A 22,722-nucleotide genomic window follows, 5' to 3' on the forward strand; every position below is an offset into this window, starting at 1 on the left:
TGTGCTCGGGGGCTCCGCCGCTGCCGCATTCCGCGCGAGGGGCGGCCCGGGAGCCGCGCTCCCCGACCCCCCCGCTGGAGGCAGCGCGGCTGCCAAACTCCCCCCCCCGCCCCGCCCCGCCCGGCAGGAGCCGCCGGAGCGCGCGCCGGAGCGAGCGAGCGAGTCTGTGCGCCGAGGCCCCCGCACTGCAGCCGCCTCCCCCCGCGGCGGAGGCGCGGAGCCGGCGGCGGGTGCAGCGCGCTCCGGCCCGCAGCGCCGCGCAGCAGCAGGCACCATGCTCAACAGCCTGGCGGAGGGCGAGGACGGCGAGGGGGGGGCGGCCCAAGGTAGGGGCGGGAATTGGGGGTCGCGGAGCCCGGGGCAGCGAGCCCAGCCCGGCCAGTGCCGCGGCGCCCCGGGGCAGCCCCGCGCCTCGCGCCGGCATGTGGCTGCGCCTGGCCAGGGCGCTGGAATGCGGCCGGGCGGTGCGGGGCGCAGCGGGCGTCAAACGCCGCTTCGCAGCCGGCCGGTGCCCGGGACCCGCAGCCCAGCTTCGGCTGGGGGGGGCGGGCTCCTGCCCCAGGGGCTGCCGCCCTCGCGTGCCCGTGGCGGGGGGCCCGGGGCGGCTGCGCTGGCGGGGTCGGGCTCCTGCCGCCCTCGCGTGCCCGTGGCGGGGGCCCGGGGCGGCTGCGCTGGCGGGGCGGGGCGGGGTCGGGCTCCTGCCGCCCTCGCGTGCCCGTGGCGGGGGCCCGGGGCGGCTGGGGGGGCGGGGCGGGGGGCGGGCTCCTGCCGCCCTCGCGTGCCCGTGGCGGGGGCCCGGGGCGGCTGCGCTGGCGGGGCGAGGGGGTCGGGCTCCTGCCGCCCTCGCGTGCCCGTGGCGGGGCCCGGGGCGGCTGCGCTGGCGGGGCGAGGGGGTCAGGCTCCTGCCGCCCTCGCGTGCCCGTGGCGGGGGACCCGGGGCGGCTGCGCTGGCGGGCGGGGGGGGTCGGGCTCTCTTGCCGCATGGTGCAGCTGGACGCTCCCGCCAGCTCATGCCGGGGGGCCGGGGGCCCTGCCCGCAGCCTGTCCCCAGCCCGGCGCTGGGCTCGGCGGGGCTTCGCTGCCTTTGGTTTGTGGGTCCGAGTCCGCCTGGCAGCGCCCGGCTCCCCCCGCAGCGGGGCCTGTCCAAGGTGCTGAAGTCCTGCTCCAGGTTCTCGTGCCGGGAAGGCTCCCGGGGAGCCTGGCTGGGCTGCTGGCGCTGCAGCCGCAGAGCTCGAGCCGCGGGCTCCCGGCCCCTGCCAGCCCGCCCGGCACCGTGCGCCGCAGACTCACTGCGGGGGGGCTGGTGCGCAGGGCGGGGGCGGCTGCAGACCCGTGCGCAGCGCGATCGGGGCACCCCGCGGTCGGGACCGGGCAGATTCGGTTCCCTTTCAGTGGCTGCAGCCAGGACGCGCCGCATTGGCCTTTCCGCTCCCTTGGACTCCCCCGAGGGACCAGCTCCGCTGCCGGGACTCCCGGGCCCTGCAGGGACGTGCGCAGCTTCGAGCCGCCAGCAGAGCTCGGGGTCCACCCCGCGTTGCGTTCCGCAGGTGTCTGTGTGTGTAAATGCCACAGCTGGGTAAAGCCAGCCCGCAGCCTGACCAGCCGCCCCGCCGGGCCGGCAGCGGACCCCGCACAGCCCCGCACGCAGCCCGCAGGGGCAGGCGCTGCAGAAATCTCGGGCTGCCTGCAGCGGAGTTGGGGGGGAGTTCGAGGGAGAGGTTTGGCGCGGGGGGCGGCCCTTCTCCGGGGGGAGCCCGGGGGCGGGGGTGGCTCTCGGCTGCCCCGGCCCTTGGCTGCCCCGGAGCCCGCCCTGCCCGGGAGCCGTTCCGCTCTGCGCTCTCGTTGGGACCGAAGCTCTGCCGGGGGGCACCTGGCCGTTCTGCTCCGTGGGGCCGGCTCTGCTTCACCGGCCCGGCCGCAGCTGCAAGCGCCAGGAGCGAACCCTGGACGGGGAGCGCAGGGTCCCTGGACCCGGTGCCTGGGAGCGGAGGGTCACTCGGAGCCGCGCTGCAGGATCTCCTCTGCCAGGCGCCGGTCCCGGCGGCAGAGCTCGCTGGAGAGCCCCAGTGTGTGTGTGTGGGGGGGAGGGACACCCGTCCCGCCCCCTGCTCCCTGGACCCGGCGTTTCTCTGGGGGGCTCCAGCTCCGGCCCGCGGGGACCGGCTTTGACTCAGGGCCGGCGCCCCGCTCTGAAGCTCCGGTTCCTGCCCCCACGGCCCCAGGGACCCTGAGGCCAGCACTGGGGTCGGTCTGGCTCGCGGCTCCCTTCTGTGGCGTGTCCCCGGCCAGGTGGGGGCTGGGCCAGGGCTCCCGAGCTGCAGCGACCGCGGCCCGGCCCGTTCGCTCCCCGCCACCACAGACGTGTCTAGGCCGCGCTCACGCCTGGCTAGAGGTGGCCTGGGCCTGCCGCGGGAGAGCCGCGGGAGAGCCCCGGCCGCCCCTGGGGAGCTGGGGCGCGTCCGTCAGTGGGCGCAGGCCTGGAATTGGTTTAACTGCATGTCACGGAGTCCCCAGGCGATGCTCTGGACCTGCTCCCCACCAAGCCAGGCAGGACTCTGGGGAGCCTCCTCTCCCTCGGAGCAGCCTGTCTGCAGGGCAAGAAGCTCACACGGCTTCACCTCCTGGGTCTCTCCTTGGAGCATTCAGCATCCTCGGCCCCTCCGTGTGCTTCCCCCAGCGAGTCCGCCCAGGTGGGGTCCTGGGGAAGCCAGAGGGTCCTGCCCCCCCACTTCGCAGTCAGACGTGACTCTCAGCCAGCCAGTAACACAGAGGTTTATTCGATGACAGGAACAGGGTCTAAAACAGAGCTTGTAGGTACAGAGAACTGGACCCCTCAGCCGGGTCCATTCTGGGGCCCAGTGAGCCAGACCCCCACGTCTGCACTAACTCCACATCCCCCGCCAGCTCCAAACTGAAACCCCCTCCAGCCCCTCCTCTCTGGCCTTTGTCTCTTTCCTGGACCAGGAGGTCACCTGACCTCTTTGTTCTCCCACACCTTTAGCATCCCCTTGCAGGGGGGAAGGGCCTGGCCATTAGTTGCCAGGAGACAGAGTGTTGGCCAGAAACTGAGGCACCCACACAGTATTCAGAGGACAGTAAGAACAGCCCCACTTCGTCACACTGCAGCCGGCCAAGCGCCTGGGCTGCAATCCGGAGCTGGCTGCCCTGCCGGGCTAGCCTGGGTCTGGGGGGGACATGGGTCAGGTAATGAGACTAGAACCGGAGACCCCACTCCCCGTGGCTGGGGGGGGGGCGGCAGCTCTGGTGGATTGGAGTGGCTCAGCTGCCCCCCAGCACAGCCTGCACTTCCCTGGGGACCCACCCGCATCCCCCCAGGATGACACCCCCCTGTGTGCTTGGAGCCAACCCAGGGGCAGCGGCTGTGCAGAGTGACAAAAGGCTGACCAAGGGGGGGCTCCAAGGACGAGACCCCCAAAGGGCTGTAGGGTCTGTGTATATAAAGGGAAATGGGAAGGGTTGGGGCCCCAGCTTTCTCCTGGGGGGCGTCTGCCCTGGCTGCTCTGCCTTGCTGGTTCCTGGCTGGGGCATGGGATGGCAAAGCCGCTCAGCTCCCACAGGGCCCGCGAGGGGCCAAGCAGGGTTGGGGGGCCAGTCCTGAGCAAACTTGATCCTTTCTGATGTGTCGGTGGGAGTGTGCAGAGGTCCAGCCAGGATCGGGCCCCGTTGGGCATCGCAGTCAATGGTGGGCGTCCCGTGGGCCTGCTGCCTGCCCTGCCATGCTTGGGATGCCACAAAGTCCCTTTAGAACCTCCCTGCGTGGCATGGACATGGCCCTGGTCAGAGAATGGGGCTGTCGGGAGGTGGGGCAGAGGGAGGAGCTCGCCGGGGGGTCTCGCTACACTGGGGTGGCGCAATGCATGGGGCTGGTGACTCTCTCCAAGTACCCAGTAGCCTAGAAAGCCCCTCAAGGAGCCAGGAGAGCCCAGGCAAGGCTGCTCGTAGGCCGGGGCATTGGCTGGGCGTGGATAGAAACCCACCTGTGCCCTCAGCCTGCCTGGGCCAGGAGCTGCTGCCTGGTGGCTTGGGTCCCCTGCTCCTGCCTGTGGGTGGGCTGTCCCACATCTGCAGAGTGCCTGCCCCAGCTGCGGCAGGCCCTCAGGTCTGGGAACAGTCCATTGCCTCACAAAGCAGGCCCTGCTCCCTTGAGGGGAAGGGCCCTGGGCCCCATTCCTCTCCCCCTAGCCAGCCAGTCCCCAGCCCTGGGCCTGGATGGGAGACAGTGTCTCCTACAGGGGAAAGCACCCATGGCCAATTCATGTGCACTTCTTACGGTGCTTCCCTACACGATCAGTCTGGGGGGCGGGGGGGGAGTCTCCCTGTTCAGCTCCTGGACCTGCCGGGGTTGCTGGGGGCAGGGGCAGTTGGATGAGAGGCAGGTAATACAGGGGATTAAATGGAGACGCAGCAGGTTGTTGGCAAGCCATGGGGGGTGGAGAGGGTGCAGGGGTGTCTCTGCTCATGGCCAAGGCGGGAAATGCAGCTGGGAAGCTTGCTATGGTTTGTCTCCACTGGGGTGGGGCGTGGGAGGGGCTGGCCTGGGAAATGCGGCGGCGGGGGTGGGGGGGGGACCTTGCTGATGTGTGTAGATGTGCGGCCTCAGTCTGGGTTGGGCCCCAGGCAGGCACAGCCCTGCCTGTGGAGCTCACACAGGAATTGCTCAGAGTGGGTGGGATGGGGCTGCACGTGCCCAGGTGCTAGTGTCCCCCCCAAGCCTGGCCATATGCTCAGCTGGTTCCGTGCTGGCATCATGGGGGGCTCGAGGAGGGAGATCGGGGAAAGGGCCTTGTCAGGAGCAGACGCTGCAGGGAAGTGTGGACGTGGGGGAGGCTGAGCATGTCTGGTGGGACCTGGCTCCCAGATCACACTTGCTGCAGCCTGGCCCGGCCCAGCCCCTGTGCCCAGAGCTGGGTGCGTTTGCTGGAGAAGGCTGGGCTGCCCGCAGGGCTCTGGGGAGGTGTGGTGTGGGTATAGCAGAGGGGGCTGTGCAAGGAGATTTCCCTTTCTATAAATAGCCCCATTCCAGTGTCCAGGCCGGGACAGACTCCAGGCACCGTCGCAATACTGGGAAATGTAGCCTGGGCCTTGCGTACCCTGGGCCTGCCCTCCTGTCCTGGCTGCGCCCTGTGGAACCCCTATGGGCCCTCCAGACAACCGCTCCTCATTGCTCATGCCTGATCTCAGCTTCTCAGAGCCGCTGGCTCTGCCCTGATCTATGCAGTGTCCTGCCGCCCCTCCAGGCGCTTGTTGGGCAGGAGCAAGGGAAGGGCATGCTCACCCCACTGGTCATGCAGGCAGGTAGCGCCCACTACTGGGGAGTGGCAGAGACAGTCATGGTGGCTCAGTGCTGCCCTGCCCAGGTCAGGGAGCCCCTGCCAGGTGCGGGGGGGTGGGCTGCTGCAGCTCATGCTTCCTCCCCTGTAGCTGGGCATGCAGGGAGCTTGGAGCACTGTGATGCAGCAGGGAGCGGGGTGGACTGACCTGGGAATGTTTAGTTTTACTGGGGCTGTCTGCATGGGGGAGGGGAGAGCAGGGGGTGACTTTAGGTGAGGGACGGTACCTGAGCCTGTAACCTGAGCCAGGAGGGGGTGGGGGGAGTGGACAAAGGGGGAGGGGGAGAGCAGGAGGGGGAGAGAGCCGGCTGGAGGGGGGGTTGGTTTCAGTTTGGGCTGGCTGGGAAGAGGCAGGAACCCCAAGTCTGGGATCTAAGATCCTTGCCCCAGAGGGACCTGGCTGGGGGTCCTGGTTGTACCTACAAGCCCTGCTTGGGACTGTGCTCCTGTCGGCTAATAAACCTTCTGTGTTCCTGGCTGGCTGAGAGTCCCGGTGAATTGCAGGAAGTGGGGGGTGCAGGGCCCTGACTCCCCCACACTCTGTGACAGGCACATGTTCTGTGCTCTGCCCTCCCCAGCCGGCGGCTCTCCCTGCGTTGATAGGGGATTAGCCGATACCCGCGCTGGGGCTGTTGTTTCTCTGCCAGTAATCCAGCCGCAAGCCCTGCCAAGCGCCACAGCAAATTAAACGGCCGATTCAGGTTGAGTGCTCCCAGGGGAGGGAGGGAAGCTTAGAGCAGGGACTGGAAGCCTGCGCTTCCTCCTCTGGCTCTTGGTGTCAGGGCCACCACCCCAGCAGGGACAGCCCAGCCCTGTGCCCCCTGCCCCTGCCCCTGCCCCAAGCTGTGCTCACTGCTGCAGCTGCCACCCCGCTCTCCCCTGGGCAGCTCATGTGAAGCTCCCAGCACCACGGAGCCTTGAGGGGTTTGTGCCTGGAGCTTCCCAAGCTGCTGACCCCCTTCCCCCCACCCCGGGTTTTGTGCCTCGGGCTTGGACTGGGCTGCGTTCTGGGCTGGTGGCACCTGCAGGTGGGTGAGTGTGGGGCTGCTGCCAGCTGGGTTGTGAGCCTGGCAGCCCTCATGCCAGAGAAGTCAGAGGATCTCGGTCATGGCCCCAGTGCCCTGTGTCGCTGCATCCGTGGGGAGACACTCGTGGCCCAGCCTGTCAAGTGGACAGGGGCCTTGCTGAGGTCAGGTCAGTCCAGTGCGAGCTGGAGCAGGGGCAGGGGCAGAGACCCAGCTGGGAGCTGAGCGCACGGGGCTGGGCTGATCCGAGCTGGGCTGCGGTGCCTGGTTTGCCTGCTGTGCCCGCACAGCCCACAAACGGTGTGACGAGCTGCCGGGAAGAGGCTGCACCAGCCCCTCTGCGGCAAAATGGTCTCCAGCAGGAGCCGGAGCTCATCCATCATCTGGGACCCCGGCAGCCTGCAGTGCTTAACTCCTTCCAGCCCGAGAGGGCTTGGCACTGCCTGGCTGGGGGGCAGCGTGCATGCATCTCGGGGCTGGGCTGAACGTGGCCTGTACCCGCAGCCTGCAGCCTGTGCTCCTGATTACCCGCATGAGGAAGCCGCTTTCCCCACTGCTGGCAGCATGATTGACGGCCACTAGCACGAGCAGCCAGAGGCCAGGGACTTCTCGGGGCCACGGCCAAGGGCTTGTCAGAGGCCAGTGTGAGTGTGCCGGACGGTCTGTGTGTGCAAATGGCATGTTGGTTCCAGATGGGGGCAGCTCAGTGCATCCCTTGGCAGGGCCTGGGGCATGGACTGGCTCCTGAGCCGGGATGGCTCGAGCCGGCGAGAGCAGCCCAGAGCTACTGAGTCTTGAGCTCTGGTGTCTCCGGCCCTGAGTAATGAATGGACACAGGGGCTGGGGGAGGGCCCAGCAGGCCCTCCCATGGGACCCACATGGGGGCACCATGCCGTGCAAGGAGAGGGGAGAGACTCAGACCCCTTGGCAGCCTGTGTCCTCCCCCTCCCAGGGTCCTGCTCCATTTACTGCTCTCTCTGTCTCCTACCCCATGCAGCTCCCCCGCCTTGTGCTCTCATTGTTCCCCAGCTGGCCCCAGGGAACCACCCTGCGGGGGGGGGGGCTCTGAGGGCCTGTGCAGCCCCCGCCAGGCTCTGTAGGGAATCCAAGCTGGCGGGGGGGGGCAGGCAGGGCCAGTGCATGAGGGCACCTTGACTGGGGCACTCTGGGGGGCATTGTATTGGTACAGTCCCATGTGGGCCTCCTCTGGCTGAGACAGCTCCCATCCTGTGCTGCTGCCTCACTCAGGTCTGTGATTCCCATTTATCCAGCTTGCCAGCGAGCGTGAGGGGTTGGCTGAGGAATGGAGCAGCAGGCAAGTTCCTAGGGAGCCCCCCCAACCCAAACCGCAGGTGTCAGCAGGGCCCATCCTACCCAAACTAGCTGTACCCTGGGGACTCCTGCCTGGCCCAGGCCTGCCCTAAGACACTGCGTGGGCAGCACCTGTGACCCACCCAGCTCCCTCCCTCCAAGTCTGCACAAGGCTCCTTGCCTTGTGGGTGCCACAGCCTCTCCCCTTTGGGCCTGGCCCTGCACCCAGCAGGGAGGGCCCTGCAGAGAGCTGGCCCTGAGCTCAGGCTGTGCCTGCATCTCTCCTGCATGCCAGGGCACCACGCACATGCCAGGCTGCCCCTGGGCTGCAGCTCGACACGTAGGGCCCATGACTGCGAGTGTCTGGGGACAGAGGGATTCCCAGCATCGTTCTCACGCAATGGCCAGAGGAGACAGTTCCTGCACTGACCCACTGTGCTGCCTGGCATTTCCTGGGCCAGAGATGTGTGGGGAGGAGGGGACGAGGCCTGCAGGATCTGCCTGGGTCTGGATTAGCCTGAGCCATTCCCATGGGAGGGGCAGCCCTGAGCTCAGGGAGACCGTCCCCTGCCTCCCCTAGTTAGTCCTGCTGTGCTGAGGCTTTGGGGCTGATTTTTACCAGCCCATGGTGTGTGTGTGTGGGGGGGGTAGGATGTGGGACTGGTGCACCAGGGGGAGGGTAGGATGTGGGGCTAGGTGCTGGCACGTGGGGCTGGGGGTAAGATGTGGGGCTGGTGCACCAGGGGGAGGGTAGGATTGAGGCTAGGTGCTGGCATGGGGAGGGGGTAAGATGTGGGGCTGGTGCTGGCATGTGGGGTTGGGGGTAGGATGTGGGGCTAGGTGCTGGCACGTGGGGCTGGGGGGTAGGATGTGGGGCTGGTGCACCGGGGGGAGGGTAGGATGTGGGGCTAGGTGCTGGTGCGTGGGGTTGGGGGGTAGGATGTGGGGCTGGTGCACCAGGGGGAGGGTAGGATGTGGGGCTAGGGGCTGGCAGAAGGGAGGTAAGATGGGGGCTGGGTGCTGGCACGTGGGGGTAGGATGTGCGGCTAGGTGTTGGTGCATGGGGTGGAGGGGTAGGATGTGGGGCTGGTGCACCAGGGGAGGGTAGGATGGGGCTAGGTGCTGGTGCGTGGGGCTGGGGGTAGGATGTGGGGCTGGTGCACCGGGGAGGGTAGGATGTGGGGCTAGGTGCTGGTGCGCGGCGTTGGGGGTAGGATGTGGGGCTGGTGCACCAGGGGAGGGTAGGATGTGGGGCTAGGTGCTGGCAGAAGGGGGTAAGATGGGGGCTAGGTGCTGGTGTGCGGGGTTGGGGGTAGGATGTGGGGCTGGTGCACCGGGGGGAGGGTAGGATGTGGGGCTAGGTGCTGGCAGAAGGGAGGTAAGATGGGGGCTAGGTGCTGGTGCGGGGTTGGGGGTAGGATGTGGGGCTGGTGCACCAGGGGGAGGGTAGGATGTGGGGCTAGGTGCTGGTGCGTGGGGCTGGGGGGTAGGATGTGGGGCTGGTGCACCGGGGGGAGGGTAGGATGTGGGGCTAGGTGCTGGCACGTGGGGCTGGGGGGTAGGATGTGGGGCTGGTGCACCGGGGGGAGGGTAGGATGTGGGGCTAGGTGCTGGCGCGCAGGGTTGGGGTAGGATGTGGGGCTGGTGCACCGGGGGGAGGGTAGGATGTGGGGCTAGATGCTGGCGCACAGGGTTGGGGGGTAGGATGTGGGGCTGGTGCACCGGGGGGAGGGTAGGATGTGGGGCTAGGTGCTGGCGCGCAGGGTTGGGGGGTAGGATGTGGGGCGGGTGCACCGGGGGAGGGTAGGATGTGGGGCTAGATGCCAGCCTGTGGGGTTTCACTGACACACCAGAGCAGCGGGAGCTGACTAGCCCGGCAGGGCCTGTGTGGGAAGATTGGGGTGACCTGCGGGTGGGGGGCAGGGAGCTCCCAGGCGGAGGCTGCATGGGGCGGAGCAGAGTCCCCCGAGGGGTGTCTGCAGCCCCCGAGACCCCTCCAGTGCGAGGCACAAGCCAGGTGGCCCACGGCCGGGCCAGCGCAATCGTTACATAAGAGCTGGGGGAGCCAGGGCTGCCGTGTCCACCGCTCACTCCTGCTCTCCGTTGCCATGGAAACCAGGCCGGTGATGCTGCGGCCCAGACCCGTGTCTCCGCGTTGCGAGGTGCTGGGCGAAGGGAGCTGCTCTGCCCTGGCACCTGCTCTCAGCGCGGCTCTGCCTCACTGGAGCCCCCTGCTCCCCCGGCCTCGCCCCCTCTCTGGGGCTCTCTCTGCTGCCTGTGGCTGAAGTTAACAGCCATAGGTCGGGGGGTGGGGTGGGGAGGAGGGATCCTGCAATCGCTGGCTCTGGGGCGCTGCAGGGCACCTGGAGACACGTGTTCCCCAGGCACAGGGGGTGGTGGGCTGCGCCTGGCCTGCGCCCCATTCCCCTGCACAGAGAGGGGCTGCGGCTACTTGTTATCCCCCTGGGGTGGCACTGGGAATGGGGCACTCACATGGCATCTGTGATCTCCCCAGGTAGGTTGTCTCCTTCTCCGAGCCTCTGGGGAGAGATTAGTCATGTAACAGACACACGGCATCCATCTCCGCAGCCCTCGTCCCAGGCCGAGCGCGTTGGCTGGCGCTCGCTGACGGAGACCAGGAGTTCTTGGGTTCCAGCTCTGGCTCCGTATGGCCAGCGCAGAGCGGGGGTTCTGGTGAGGGGAGCTCATTCCTAACATGCCGGCCCTGCGGGTCCCACCGGGGGCTGGCTGCCCTCTCCCTGGCTCCCTGGGGAGAGGGCTCTGAGCGACTGGCCCTGTTGGCATCGCAGGGACCGAGTTGTGGGGCTTGCTCTCCCTTCCCAGACCTGGGCCATGCTGTTCCCCTGGGCTTGTGCAGATTCGCTGGACATTTTCACCCTCGTTTCTGCTTGTCTGTTTATGGCGTGATCGTGTGACTCCAGTCCCTGCACCATTCGCTAAGGGGAGAAAGCTGCAGCCGCTGACTGCAGCAAGGCTTCCTCCGGGGGAGTGGGGCCAGCGTCTCTAGCCGTTTCTCCAGAGTCTGCAGCGTAGTGCCTAGTGCAGGGGGTGGGTGCAGGGTACTGGTGCAAGGGGTGCGGGTGCCAGCATTGTTCTCTGGGTAGAGCCAGAGCTACTGTGTGGGCTTTCCACCTCTGGCGACTGGAAGCCCACAGAGGAGCAGATCCCATTGCTGACCCTGCACCGCTCATTCCCTGGCGTTCAGGAGACAGCAGGTAGGACCGTGACCTGCCTTTGCCCCCTGGGACTGCTATGTGCATCTTGCTCTTCCTTCCTTCACCCACGCTCCCCCCTTGCTCTGCCAGTGGTACCAGCCCCAGGCCCATTTATTTCCTCCTACTCCTGCCCCTGGGCCTCCTCCCACGACATCCCTTGCATGGACTGCCCTCCCCAAAGCTCCCCTCTGTCTCCTCACTCACACCTCTCCCAAAGCGTCTCCCAAAGCTAAAGCCATGAGGAGGGAGTTTCTCTGACAGGGTAACAAGCCTTGTGGATGGGGCGGTGGGGGTGGGCAGCAGTAGGTGTGATATATCTCAACTTCAGTAAGGTTTTTGTTACTGTCTCATGGCCTCAGAAACAAACTAGGGCAATACAGCCTAGATGGAGCTACTGTGAGGTGGGTGCACAACTGGTTGGAAAATCGTACTCAGAGGGTAGTTGTCAATGGTTCACAGTCAAACTGGAAGGGCATATCGAGTGGTGTCCAACAGGGATCTGTCCTGGGTCTGGTTCTATTCAGTATCTTTATCAATGATTTGAGTAATGGCACAGAGAGTACACTTATAAAGTTCGTGGGCGACACCAAGCTGGGAGGGGTCGTGAGCGCTTCCGAGGACAGGATTAGAATTCAGAATGATCTTGACAACCTGGAGAAATGGTCAGAAATGAACAGGATGAAATTCAATAAGGACAAAAGCAAAATATTCCACTTGGGAAGGAATAATCAATTGCACAAATACAGAATGAGAAAGGACTGCCTAGGAAGGAGTACTGCAGAAAAGAATCTGGGGGCTACAGTGGATCATAAACTAAATATGAGTCAACAATGTGATACTGTTGCAGAAAAAAGTGAACATCATTCTGAGCTGTATTAGCAGGAATGTTGTAAGCAAGACATGAGGAGCAATTCTTCCGCTCTACTCAGCACTGATTAGGCCTCAACTGCAGTATTGTATCCAGTTCTGGGCACCACATTTCTCCAATTTTTCCACATCTTTCCTGAAAGTCCAGAGAAGAGCAACTGTCACAGAGTCCCCGGGCAATGCTCTGGAACTGCTCCCTATGAAGCCAGTCAGGTCTCTGGTGAGCAGACTGTGAGCAGACTGTCTTCAGGGCAAGAAGCTCACACGGCTTCACCTTCCTGGGTCTGACCTTGGAGCATTCAGCATCCTCTGCCCCTCTGTGCGCTTCCCACCGTAAGTCTGCCCAGGCGGGGTCCTGGGGAAGCCAGAGGGTCCTGCACCACCACTTCGCAGTCAGACGTGGCTCTTAGCCAGCCAGTAACACAGAGGTTTATTAGATGACAGGAACAGGGTCTAAAACAGAGCTTGTAGGTACAGAGAACAGGACCCCTCAGCCAGGTCCATCCTCGGGGTGGGGAGGGAGGGGGTAGTGAGCCAGACACCCATATCTGCACTCACCCCACATCCCCAGCCAGCTCCAAACTGACTCACTCTCCAGCCCCTCCTCCTCTGGGCTTTGTTCTTTTCCTGATTCCTTTGTTCTCCAACACCTTTTGCACCCCCTTGCAAGGGGGAAGGGCCCCGGCCATTAGTTGCCAGGAGACAGAGTGATGGCCATTTATGCACACTGGCCCTTTGCTCTGCAACAATTACACCCCCTTATCCCACCACCTAGAGACTTAAGAAATGCATAGGGGAAACTGAGGCACCCCTACAGTATTCAGAGGAAACATTAAGAACAGTCCCACTTTGTCACAGCAACAAAAATGATTAAAGGTCTAGAAAACGTGACCTATGAGAAAAGATTGAAAAACTGGGGTTGTTTAGTCTGGAGAAGAGAAGACTGAGGGGGGGCATCAAAGACTGTACCTCAAAGATTGTTATAAAGAGGAGGGTGATAAATTGTTCTCCTTATCCACTGAGGACAGGACATGAAGCAATGGGCTTATACTGCGGCAAGGGCGGTTTAGGTTGGACATTAGGAAAAACTTCCTAACTGTCAGGGTGGTTAAGCACTGGAATAAATTGCCCAGGGAGGTTGTGGAATCTCCATCACTGGAGGTGTTTAAGAGCAGGTTAGACAAACCCCCTGTCAGAGATGGTCTAGAATAGATCAGTGTTTCTCAGCCTGGGGAAGGGGTCACAGGACAAGCTTGGGGTGGTCACCAGGGCTGGCATTAGGGGGTGGCAAGCAGGGCAATTGCCCAGGGCCCCACATCACAGCGGGGCCTCCAGCCGCAGCCGGAGCCCAGCTGCCCAGGGCTGAAGCATGTAACTTAGCTTTGTGGGGGGCCCTGTGGCATGGGGCTCTGGGCAGTTGCCCTGCTTCCTACCCCTAATGCTGGCTCTGAGTATTATTCAGTATTTACTGAATGATATTTAAGGAAGCGGGTCACAAAGTGGGTCACCAGAACAGAAGGGGTGAGACCCACTGGTCTAGATAATACGTAGCCCTGCCTCGGTGCAGGGGCCTGGCAAGGGACGGACCTCCCAGGTCCCGTCTAGCTCTTTGTTTCTGTATGAAGTGACCCTTCTGGCCCAGAAAGGAGTCGTTGTGACGGAGCAGGGAGTGGGGGGATTGACCTGGGGATGTTGCAGGGGAGTTTTACTGGGACTGTCTGCATGGGGGATGGGAGAGCAGGGGGTGACTTCACTTGAGGGATGATACCTGAGCCTGTAACCTGAGCCAGGAGCGGGGTTGGGGCCAGGTGACACCTTTGCCCGAACTGGACAAAGGCTGGCGGAGGAGCCGGGGGAAGGCTGGGTGAGACGGCTGGAAGGTGTTTCAGTTTGGAGCGGTTTGGGGGAATGAGGGAACCCCAAGGCTGGGGTCTAAGCTCCCCCCGCATCCCAGAGGGACCTGCCTGAGGGGTCCTGGTTGTATCTACAAGCTCTGTTTGGGACTCTGTTCCTGTCATCTAATAAACCTTCCGTTTACTGGCTCGCTGAGAGTCCCGGTGAATCATGGCAGGATCTCTCCCTGCAGCCTCCAGTGTCCCCTCCCTCACCCTCCTCTCCAGACCTCAAGGTTCTGACTCAGCTGAAGCCCCTTGGGGCTCAGCCATGGGAATCTAAGAGCTCTGCCCTGGGCTTCTGCCTGTGATCAGCCGCAGTGCACACTGCCTGGCAGCATTGTCCGTGGGCAGATTCCTGTTTGCCTCTTTCTTGTCCCGGTCAGCAGTGCTCGTGGGAGGGGCAGGCTGCGCACCCTGTCGGTGTCTGGCCTGCATCGGTCTGTGCTGTTGGCTGCTCCTTAGCAGCATCACTGCGGCTCAAAGGAGGAAATTGGCAATCTTGTTTTCAGAGATTCACCCATTAGTAATGGAGTGGGTGATTCCAATGTAGCCGCTTGGGCTGTTTCTGAATGGAGATGTTGTGACGAAGTGGGAATGTTCTTAATGTTTTCTCTGATTACTGTGTGGGTTCCTCAGTTTCCCCTATGCAGTTCTTAAATCTCTAGGTGGTGGGATAAGGGCGTGTGGTTGTTGCAGAGCCGTAGAGGGCCAGTGTGATGCTGTCTGCACAGAGGATGACTGACACCCTGTCTCCTGGCAACTGATGGCCTGGGCCCCTCCCCTGCAAAGGTGCCAATTGAAAGTGTTGGAGAACAAAGAGATCAGGTGGCCTCCTGGTCCTGGAAAGAGACAAAGGCCAGAGGAGGGGCTGGAGGGGGTTTCAGTTTGGAGCTGGCTGGGGAAAGAGAGGGAGGCCCAGACCCGGGGTCTGGCCTCCCTGGCCCCAAGATGGACCCGGCCGAGGGGTCCTGTTCGCTGTACCTACAAGCTCTGGTTTAGACCGTGTTCCTGTCATCGAATAAACCTCTGTGTTACTGGCTGGCTGAGAGTCACGTCTGACTGCGCAGTGGGGGTGCAGGACCCTGTGCCCCCCCCAGGACCCCGCCTAGGCGGACTCACTGTGGGAAGCGCACGGAGGGGCAGAGGATGCTGAATGCTCCAAGGAGAGACCCAGGAGGTGAAGCCATGTGAGCTTCTTGCCCTGGAGACAGGCTGCTCACAGAGAGGAGGCTCCCCCAGAGTCCTGCCTGGCTTCACATGGAGACGGAGTAGTTCCAGAGCATCGCCCGGTGACTCGGTGACAGATGTAGCGAAATACAGAGCCTCTTGAGCCTGTGTGTGATGGGCACATACACTTTGTTTGGCCAAGGGTCCTAATCAGTGTGCAGTTTATCGCATGTTTGTATGTCCCCCCAGAGCTCTGGGTAGCACACTTGTAGGAAAGTTGAGATGGATGGGTGTGCATGCCTGGGTGAAACGGTCACTGCAACCTAGGATTTGCGTGTGTGAGGTGGGGAGGAACCAGAGGTTAGACTAACACTTACTGAATAGGTGGTTCAGCTGGGATAACGTTAGGCAGGTGAGATTGCTGGCGTCTGATGCTCTGACTGTTGGTTTCTCTGTCACTCGGGGACAGGTACCTGGGCTCTCAAGTCAGGCACCGAAGTGGCAGGGGGCTGATTTGCAGCCCACGGTTCCCTTTGACAGGTGTGACAGCAGGTAAGAGCAAGCTGGCCCAGTGGGCAGGCTGCTGGCCTGGGACTCCGGAGACCTGGGTTCAGTCCCTGACTCTGCCACAGGCTCCCTATGTGGCCTTGAGCATGTCACCTTGGCCCCGATCCTCCAAGCGATTTAAGTGCCTAGCACCCATTGGGGTCTGTGCCCCAGCTCCTCTCTGTAAAATGGGGATGATGCTCTTCCCAGGGGTGTGTGCAGATCTGCAGCTTGTGTGGGGCTCGGTACTGCAGGGATGGGCTGTAGGCTGGCTGTGCTCAGAGTCCTTGAGCTGCTGGTTGGGTTAGGAGCTGAGGCCAGATTCTCAGCCACTGTCACTTTACACCTGGTGAAGATCTGTCCCAGGCTTTGCATTGCTGCAGTGTATGAAGACCTAGCTCCTGCGCCAATGCTGTGGACAGCGGGTAGTTTGCCCTGTCAGCCCCTTTAGCCTTGGGGTGCCATGTCTGGGGAAGATGGGCTGCCTCCGGCAGCTGCCCCACATGCGAGAGGTCGCCACGTTTGCCAAGGCCTCGCTCAGGAGGCTGCAGTTCTCTGGGGCGGTTGTGATTGATGCATGTGGTGTGTGGCTTGTTTCCTGCTGGCACGGGGTATTGGGCTTAGTTTTGCCTGTCTCCCTCTCACTGCCCAGGCAGCCTTTGCTCCGGGAACGTGATGTGTAGTTTGGAATCACTCGCTTCTGTCCATTGCGAATATCATCACCAGCAGGCCGCACCTCCTCCGGGCAGGGCCACTGGGGAGGGCGAGGACAGGGGCTGGTGGACGGCCCCAGCTTGGGAACGGTCTCTAGGATGAACCGCACTGATGTGCCAGACCCCCTGGGGTCTCATTCGTCTTCCAGGGTAGGCGGTGCAGCTCACTGCCTCCTTAGCCACCTCTGGGCTTGCAGCCCCCGTGAGCTCTGTCAGCGGGTCCCTGAGGGAGCCTCAAACAGATGCCGCTGGCCCAGCATTGGCAGTGACACTCACACCGCGCTGTCCCACAGTCGGGTTTATTCGGTAGCTGGCACATGGCCCAGGCAGGCCTTAGGGTGGCACAGAGAACTGAAGGGTAAAGCACAGTCCAGTCTGGTTAGCCCAGCACCCAGCCAAGCTGTAGGGACCCCTCGGTTCAAACTCCGTGTGTCTCTCCTTGGTCGGACCCAGGTGAGAGCCCTGACTCCGTCCCCCCTCCTCTCCAGTCCTCTGCGCTGGAGCTGGTCCTGGGGGATTGGGGCCAGGTGACACCTTTGCCCGGGAAACTGGACAAAGGCTGGAGAAGGAGCCAGGGGAAGGCTGGGTGAGATGGCTGCAGGGGGGTTTCAGTTTGGAGCGGTCTGGGGGAACGGAGGGAACCCCCAGGCTGGAGGTCTAAGCTCCCCCCCCCCATCCCAGAAGGACCTGACTGAGGGGTCCTGGTTGTACCTACAAGCTCTGCTTGGGACTGTGCTCCTGTCGTCTAATAAGCCTTCTGTGTTCCTGGCTGGCTGAGAGTCCCGGTGAATCGCAGGAAGTGGAGGGTGCATGGCCCTGACTCCCCCACACTCCGTGACAACTGATGACAGTGTGGGATGTACTGCACCCCATGGGTGGCGCTTCCTGCAGTAAGTGACTGGGGAGCAGTAAGACGAAGGGGGATTGATGAGGACCAGATGTGCTGAAGGCTCTGAGAGGAGCGGTTTCAGGGGGCAGAGGAGCTACTCTTAACCCCTGGGAATGTGTGACCAGAGAGAAGGCTGTTGCAGTAACAGGGTCCCCTGGGGACTGCAGTGAGCAGGATCAGGGGCAGAGGAGTCTGCAGCTCGATTCTGGCAAAGAGGTGGTGACCTGGAGAAGGGATGGCACACTAGGAGTTCCTCCTGGAAACCATGGGGAGCTGAGAGCACCCAGGCCTGCGAGTGGCCAGCAGGAAGATGTATAAGAATCACCTTAAGAGCGACCTGGTCAAGCTGTGCAGACAGAGGGGGCTGCACACTGGGAGGCTCACCAAAGAACAGCTGATTGCCCAGCTGGAGGAGGGAGATCGCTCAAATGAACTGATCCCTGTCTCTGAGGGAAGCAGCCTGGCAGATGCAGCACAGGCACCAGTGTCTGTCCCAGTTGGGAGTGGTCAGCCGGCTGCTGCGGGCTTCCCGAGACCCCTTCTGCCTATGCCTAGGGGAAGGGCTGGGAGGAGCCCAGTGAATACCAAGGGCACTGTGACCCCCACCCCCCAGCCAGCAGGGGATCCTCTCAGTGCGGAGCTTCCCATCCCAGGAGCTGAGGTGGCTGGAATGGGAGAGGGAGATAAAACTGAAAAAGCTGGAGTTGAAGCAGCAGGAAATGGTGGAGAAAGAGAAACAGAGACAGCATGAAGAACGACAGCGTCAGCATGAGCTGGAGTTGGCCAAGCTGAGGAGCAGTGAGCCCCTGGCTGTGGTGAGTGAGGGGGGACCCAGGACTGCATGGAGATTTGATAAGTGCATCCTGGCCCAGCATAAGGAAGGGGAGGACATGGATGACTTCCTGGATGTGTTTGAGACGGCCTGCGAGCTGTACAGGGTTGACCCTGCAGACAGGCTTCAGTTTCTCACCCCCTTACTGGACCCCAAATCCGTAGGGATGTGTAGCCGAATGAAAGGGGTGGAGGTAGGGGACTATGAACTGTTCAAAAAGGCCCTGCTCTGCGCGTTTGGGCTGACTCCCGAGATGTACCAAAAAAGATTCTGGAGTGAGAGTAAAACCCCTGAGGTCACATATCTAGAACTGGCCCTCCGGATGTGGGGATACGCCCACAAGTGGGCAGATGGGACCCAAACTAAGGAGGACCTGCTTAACCTGATTGTACTGGAGCAACTGTATGAGAGGTGCCCATCTGACCTGAGGCTGTGGTTGGTGGACAAAAAGCCAGAGGACCCGAGACGTGCAGGGCAGCAGGCTGACGTTTTTGTGAACAGCCGGTCAGGGGGTGGCAGGGAGGAGTCCCAAAGGAACAGGCCTGCCAAGAGAGAGTCACCCTGGGACCTCTCAATGGGGGAACATGGAAAACACCCTCCCGGGGGAACATTCGGCGTCAGGACCAACTGACCAGCTCGAGGGGACCAACGGGACATGAGCTGCTATTACTGTGGCCAGAGAGGCCACATACGGACCCAGTGCCCCAGGCTCAAGGACAGACTGAGCAGACCGAACCCACACCGGGTTAACTGGGTAGAGACCCAGCCGGACGAGGGGCAGGCTTTCCAGGCAAGGGGAGCTGGCAGCTTACCACCTGCTCAGGAGGGAGGAGTTTCCCAGACCAGCTTCTCTGGGGGGCTGAATGCTCCGGACACCAGGTTCTCCGTTTACAGGGTGGGCGCGGGGCTGTCCCTGCGGAGCGAGTGCCTTGTTCCCATGGAGGTGGATGGGAGGAGGGTCAATGGATACTGGGACATGGGTGCTGAGGTGACGCTGGCCCGGCCCGAGGTGGTGGCCCCAGATTGGTTAGTGCCCAACACCTACCTGACCCTGACAGATGTGGGCAAGACCTGATTCAAGGTGCCCATGGCAAGGGTACATCTGAAATGGGGCCCCAAGGAGGGCCCCAAGGACATGGGGGTGCACCACCATTTGCCCACTGAGGTGTTGATGGGGGGGACCTGAAGGACTGGCCAAGCAACCCCAAGGGTGCCCTGGTCGTGACCTGTAGCCAGAGCTGGCAAGGGCACTATGCCCTGACCTCGGGGAGGGTACCTCTCCGGAGGTGAAGGACCCTACTCTGGTAGGGAGGGAGTGCCCAGGGACAAGGCTAAGAGGGGCTGCAGCTTCAGACCCAGCTGGCAGGAGGGAGCAGGTCCTCATCCCTTCCCCAGTAGCTGAGTTCCAGGCCGAGTTGCAGAAAGATCCCTCCATGGGAAGAGGTTGCCAGGAGAGGTTCCTGTGGGAGAAGGGGTTCCTGTACCAAGAACGGGCTCCCCCAGGGGAAGTGGAGTCATGGGGGATCCGGAGGCAGCTGGTGGTCCCCCAGAAGTTTCACCGCAAGCTACTGTACCTGGCCCATGACATCCCCCTCGCCGGGCACCAGGGAATCCGGCGCACCAGGCAGAGGCTGCTACAGAACTGGGGTCTTTATTACTGTCCGACAGTACTGCCAATCCTGTGACCCCTGTCAGAGGGTGAAGAAGTCCCGGGACAAGGGGAAAGCAGCTCTGAGACCTTTGCCCATCATAGAGGAGCCTTTTCAGAAGGTGGCTGTGGACACAGTGGGGCCTCTCAGCAAGACAACCCGGTTGGGAAAGAAATACATTCTGGTGGTGGTAGATTTCGCTACCCACTACCCCAAGGCAGTGCTCTTATCTTCCATTGAAGCTGACACTGTGGCGGATGCGCTGCTGATCATTTTCAGCCGAGTGGGGTTCCCCAAGGAAGTCTTGACAGACCAAGGATCCAACTTCATGTTGGCCCTGCTCCGGTGCTTGTGGGAGAAATGTGGGGTCCAGCACACCTGGGCCTCAGCGTATCACCCCCAATCCAATGGGCTGGTGGAGAGGTTAAATGGGATGCTAAAGATGATGCTGAAAACCTTTATGAACCAGCATTCGCAGGATTGGGACAAGTACTTACCTCACCTGCTGTTCGCGTACAGGGAGGTACCCCAGGAATCTATCGGGTTTTCGCCTTTTGAACTGTTATACAGCAGGTGGGTAAGGGGGCCCCTGGACCTGATGAGAGATGAATGGGAGGGGAAGGCCACTCCTAATGGAGAGTCGGTGGTGGATTATGTCCTGACTTTCCAGGAAAGACTTGCCGAGCTCATGGGTCTGGCCAGGGAGAATCTGGCCCGAGCCCAGAGGAAGCAGAAGGTCTGGTATGACCGCAAGGCGTGGGCCCGCGCCTTCGCCATCGGGGATCAGGTGATGGTTCTCATCCCCGTGAGGAAAAACAAACTCCAGGCCGCCTGGGAAGGTCCCTTCAAGGTTGTCAAGCAACTAAATGAGGTAAACTATGTGGTGGAGCTGTCGAACCGGGCTCATCACCGCCAGGTGTACCATGTGAATATGATGAAGCCATACTATGACAGGGGGAATATGGTGTTGGCCGTGTGTGGGCACTGGGAGGAGCCGGGGGATGACCCTCTAGTGCAGGGGTCCCCAACCTTTTTAGGACCAGGGACCGGTTTCGTCCTGCCCCCCAGGGCGGCATTTGCCGGACCCTCCGCAGTCATGCCTGCGGGAGGTCCAGCTGAGCGGCGCGACCAGCGAACCGTCCGCAGTCATGCCCGCGGGAGGTCCACCGGCTCCACTGGAGCTTCCGCAGGCGTGCCTGCGGAGGTCCAGCTGAGCCGCGCGACCAGCGGACCTCCCGCAGGCACGACTGCGGAGGGAGTGCTCGTCCCGCGGCTCGGGTAGACCTCCCGCAGGCACGCCTGCGGAAGCTCCACTGGGTCGGTTCGCGGCCCGGTTTCTAAGAGGCCGCGGACCGGTACCGGGCCGCGGACCGGGGGTTGGGGACCCCTGCTCTAGTGGATCTATTCCCTGGGACAAGAGCTGGTTCCTCCCTGGAAACAAGTCCTCTCTCTGATCAGCTGACCCTGGCCCAGCACGCTGAGATCAGAGGGGTGCTGCATCTATACCGACAGCTGTTTTCCAACCAGCCTGGACGCACTAATTTGACTGTCCACCGGGTGGAGACCGGGTCACATCCTTCTATAAGATGCTCCCCTTTTCGGGTCACCGGGAAAACTGCCCAGGACCTAGAAAGAGAGGTCAGGGACATGCTGGCCTTGGGGGTGATCCAGCCGTCTTCCAGCCCTTGGGCCTCCCCAGTGGTGCTGGTCCCCAAAAAGGACGGGTCGATCCGGTTCTGTGTGGACTATTGGAAGCTTAATGCCATCACCGTATCTGATGCCTATCCCATGCCAAGGCCTGATGAGCTCCTAGACAAGCTGGGGGGAGCTCGGTACCTCACCACCATGGATCTTACCAAGGGCTACTGGCAAGTGCCGCTGGATGCAGATGCCAGGCTGAAATTGGCCTTTACAACTCCTCTGGGGCTCTATGAGTTTCTGACCCTGCCCTTCGGCCTCAAGGGAGTGCCGGCCACCTTCCAGTGCCTGGTGGATCAGCTACTGAAGGGGATGTAGGGTTTTGCCATGGCATATATTAACGACATCTGTGTCTTTAGCCAGACCTGGGAGGACCACGTGTCCCAGGTTAGACGAGTGCTGGACTGACTCCAAGAGGCTGGGTTAACCGTAAAGGCTGAGAAGTGCAAGGTGGGGATGGCTGAAGTATCTTACCTGGGCCATCGGGTGGGGAGCGGCTGCCTAAAGCTGGAACCAGCCAAGGTGGAGGTGATCAGAGACTCGCCCGCTCCCCAAACCAAAAAGCAGGTCCAGGCCTTTATTGGGATGGCGGGGTACTATCGAAGGTTCGTGCCCCACTTTAGCGCCATAGCCACACCCATCACTGAGCTGTGCAGGAAGGGGAAACCAGACAAGGTGGTCTGGACCGAGCAGTGCCAGCAGGCTCTCCAGGCGCTGAAGGAGGCTCTGCTCAGAGGCCCAGTTCTGGCAAACCCAAACTTTGACAAGCCCTTTCTGGTGTTCACCGACGCCTCAGACACGGGCCTGGGGGCGGTGTTGATGCAGGAGGATGAAAAGGGGGAGAGACACCCCATCGTGTACCTGAGCAAGAAGTTGCTTCCCCGGGAGCAGAACTACGCGGCCATCGAGAAGGAATGCCTGGCCATGGTGTGGGCCCTGAAGAAACTGGAGCCATATCTCTTTGGGCGCCACTTCACCGTGTACACCGACCACTCTCCCCTGACCTGGCTGCACCAGATGAAAGGAGCCAACGCCAAGCTCCTGAGGTGGAGCCTGCTCCTGCAGGACTATGACATGGACGAGGTCCACGTGAAGGGAAGTACCAACATGATAGCGGACGCGCTGTCCCAGAGAGGGGGCCCTAAACTTCCCTAGGTCACTGGGCAGAGTGACCCCGCTCAGTTCAGTCTTGAAGTGGGGGAGAGATGTGACGGAGCAGGGAGTGGGGGGATTGACCTGGGGATGTCGCAGGGGAGTTTTACTGGGACTGTCTGCATGGGGGATGGGAGAGCAGGGGGTGACTTCACTTGAGGGATGATACCTGAGCCTGTAACCTGAGCCAGGAGGTGGGTTGGGGCCAGGTGACACCTTTGTCTGAACTGGACAAAGGCTGGGGGAGGAGCCGGGGGAAGGCTGGGTGAGAGGGCTGGAGGGGGTTTCAGTTTGGAGCGGTCTGGGGGAATGGAGGGAACCCCAAGGCTGGGGTCTAAGCTCCCCCCCCCCGCCCCCAAGGGACCTGACTGAGGGGTCCTGGTTGTACCTA

At 62.4% G+C, this 22,722-nt stretch overlaps 1 protein-coding gene and 1 long non-coding RNA gene across 2 annotated transcripts in view; both read left to right on the forward strand.

Moving 5' to 3' along the window:
• The window catches only part of SLC12A5 (solute carrier family 12 member 5), a 105,458-nt gene that overhangs the window by 21,748 nt on the left and 60,988 nt on the right, over positions 1–22,722 (forward strand). The gene's annotated exons all lie outside the window — the stretch shown is intronic.
• LOC120379715 lies at positions 257–22,658 on the forward strand. Its single transcript, XR_005587547.1, has 3 exons — positions 257–326; positions 20,269–20,274; positions 22,647–22,658. It is a non-coding gene; the product is annotated as an uncharacterized LOC120379715 (long non-coding RNA).

Source organism: Mauremys reevesii, linkage group 13, assembly GCF_016161935.1.
Source record: "Mauremys reevesii isolate NIE-2019 linkage group 13, ASM1616193v1, whole genome shotgun sequence".
Taxonomy (NCBI): domain Eukaryota; kingdom Metazoa; phylum Chordata; order Testudines; family Geoemydidae; genus Mauremys; species Mauremys reevesii.